The 3137-nt window shown below is 48.4% G+C and overlaps 1 long non-coding RNA gene across 2 annotated transcripts; it reads right to left on the bottom strand.

The window, feature by feature from the left end:
• Positions 1-1085: 1085 nt before the first annotated feature.
• LOC117089360 lies at positions 1086-2828 on the bottom strand. 2 transcript variants are annotated; one of them, XR_004439565.1, is made up of 4 exons: positions 2793-2828; positions 2686-2705; positions 2388-2558; positions 1086-1263 (listed from the first exon to the last, which is right to left on the bottom strand). It is a non-coding gene; the product is annotated as an uncharacterized LOC117089360 (long non-coding RNA). The 2 variants fall into 2 exon arrangements; XR_004439566.1 differs by lacking the exon at positions 1086-1263 and adding an exon at positions 2177-2187 and having other exon boundaries at positions 2303-2558.
• Between the last annotated feature and the right edge of the window lie 309 nt (positions 2829-3137).

Below are 3137 nucleotides of genomic sequence, written 5' to 3'. Positions count from 1 at the left end.
CCCCGTGCTGTGCTTCTTGGGGTGGCAGGGAAGCTGGGGTCAGCGCCTTTTTTCCTCTCAGGTTTGGGTTCTGTGCCATCATCCCCCATGCAGCCTCCTGTACAGCCCTCTGTCTGTCCTATCCATTCACTCATCTGCCTGCATACTCACCCGTCATCCATCTGCACAGCCTCCCACCCACCCACCCACCCACCCACCCACCCACCCATCCATCTTCCATCCGTCATCCACTACCTATCCATTTATCATCCATCCGCCCCACCATCCACCCACCCATCCAACCATCCAGTCATCCAGCCAACCATTCAGCCATCTCCATCTGTCCATTTTCTTTCTTTTCTTTCCTTCCTTTCCCTTCCTTTCCTTCCTTTCCCTTCCTTTCCCTTCCTTTTCTTTTCCTTTTTTTCTTTTCTTTCTTAGGGAGTTTCACTCTGTTGCCCAGGCTGGAGTGCAATGGCGCAATCTCTGCTCACTGCAACTTCTGCTTCCCGGGTTCAAGTGATTCTCCTGCCTTAGCTTCCCGAGTAGCTGGGGTTACAGGCATGAGCCACCATGCGTGGCTAATTTTGTATTTTTAGTAGAGACAGGGTTTCACCATGTTGGTCAGGCTGGTCTTGAACTGCTGACCTCAGGTGATCCGCCCATCTCAGCCTCCCAAAGTGCTGGGATTACAGGTGTGAGCCCCCGTGCCTGGCCTCATCTGTCCATTTTCCATCCATTTACCCACCCACCACCCACCCATTTATTCATCCAGCCATTCACTCATCCATCCACCAATGAGATCAGACAGGGAGAGAGCTTTTTATATATGATCTGTACACCACAGCATGGCTTATGAAGTTCTTACCTATCTATTTATTACCCATCCACCCACCCATTCATCCACCCACCCATCCAACTACCTATCCATCCATCCATCTATCCATCTACCCATCCACCAACCATCCATCCATCCACCCACCCAGTCATCTACCCACTCACCTATCCACCCATTCACCTACCTATTTGTCACCCATCCACCCATCCATCCAATCACCCATCCAACCATCAATCCAACCATTTTCATCTGTTCATTTTCCATCCATCTACCCGTTCACCATTCACTCCTCCATCCACCTACCTATCCATTTATCACCCTCTACCCATCCGCCCACCCACTCACCCATCCATCCATCCTTCTAACCATTTATCCACCCATCCAACCATTTCCATCTGTTCATTTTCCATCCATCTACTCACACATTCACTCATCCATCTACCTACCTATCCATTTATCATCCATCTACACACTCACCCATCCATCCATCCATCCATCCATCCTTCCTTCCAACCATTTATCCACCCATCCAACCATTTCCATCTGTTCATTTTCCATCTATCTACCCATCCACCCATTCACTCATCCATCCACCTATCCATTTATCACCTATATACCCATCCATCCACTCACTCATCCATCCATCCATTCATCTACCCACCCACCCATCCATCTTCCATCCGTCATCCACTACCTATCCATTTATCATCCATCCGCCCCACCATCCACCCACCCATCCAACCATCCAGTCATCCAGCCAACCATTCAGCCATCTCCATCTGTCCATTTTCTTTCTTTTCTTTCCCTTCCTTTCCCTTCCTTTCCTTCCTTTCCCTTCCTTTCCCTTCCTTTCCCTTCCTTTTCTTTTCCTTTTTTTCTTTTCTTTCTTAGGGAGTTTCACTCTGTTGCCCAGGCTGGAGTGCAATGGCGCAATCTCTGCTCACTGCAACTTCTGCTTCCCGGGTTCAAGTGATTCTCCTGCCTTAGCTTCCGAGTAGCTGGGGTTACAGGCATGAGCCACCATGCGTGGCTAATTTTGTATTTTTAGTAGAGACAGGGTTTCACCATGTTGGTCAGGCTGGTCTTGAACTGCTGACCTCAGGTGATCCGCCCATCTCAGCCTCCCAAAGTGCTGGGATTACAGGTGTGAGCCCCCGTGCCTGGCCTCATCTGTCCATTTTCCATCCATTTACCCACCCACCCACCCACCCATTTATTCATCCAGCCATTCACTCATCCATCCACCAATGAGATCAGACAGGGAGAGAGCTTTTTATATATTGATCTGTACACCACAGCATGGCTTATGAAGTTCTTACCTATCTATTTATTACCCATCCACCCACCCATTCATCCACCCACCCATCCAACTACCTATCCATCCATCCATCTATCCATCTACCCATCCACCAACCCATCCATCCATCCACCCACCCAGTCATCTACCCACTCACCTATCCACCCATTCACCTACCTATTTGTCACCCATCCACCCATCCATCCAATCACCCATCCAACCATCAATCCAACCATTTTCATCTGTTCATTTTCCATCCATCTACCCGTTCACCCATTCACTCCTCCATCCACCTACCTATCCATTTATCACCCTCTACCCATCCGCCCACCCACTCACCCATCCATCCATCCATCCTTCTAACCATTTATCCACCCATCCAACCATTTCCATCTGTTCATTTTCCATCCATCTACTCACACATTCACTCATCCATCTACCTACCTATCCATTATCATCCATCTACACACTCACCCATCCATCCATCCATCCATCCATCCTTCCTTCCAACCATTTATCCACCCATCCAACCATTTCCATCTGTTCATTTTCCATCTATCTACCCATCCACCCATTCACTCATCCATCCACCTATCCATTTATCACCTATATACCCATCCATCCACTCACTCATCCATCCATCCATTCATCTACCCACCCACCCATCCATCCATCCACCTACCTATTCATTTATCACCTTCATCCACACACGCATCTGTGCAGATTCATTCATAACCATCCATTCATTCATATCCATTCATCCATTCATTCATCCAGATGTTTATGGAGCACCTACGTTTTGGGTCCTATTTGGGAGCCTTGTTAACCACCAAGACCTTCCTAAGCCATATTGTGGTGTACAGACTCATACAAAAAAAGGCTGTCTCCCTGTCTGATCTCATGCAGCCTGCCTTGGAGACAAGACTCTCCCAGTGTTGTGTGCTTGGAGAGAGGAAAGCACACAGCCCTGGAGTCAGAGACTTGCGTTTGAATTCTGTCTCCACCTCTTACTAGCTAGCTATG

This window comes from Trachypithecus francoisi, unplaced genomic scaffold, assembly GCF_009764315.1.
Source record: "Trachypithecus francoisi isolate TF-2019V2 unplaced genomic scaffold, Tfra_2.0 Lachesis_group11, whole genome shotgun sequence".
Classification (NCBI taxonomy): Eukaryota; Metazoa; Chordata; class Mammalia; order Primates; family Cercopithecidae; genus Trachypithecus; species Trachypithecus francoisi.
The sequence above is the reverse complement of the archived record's forward strand: the minus strand, read 5'-3'. Positions and strand labels throughout refer to the sequence as shown.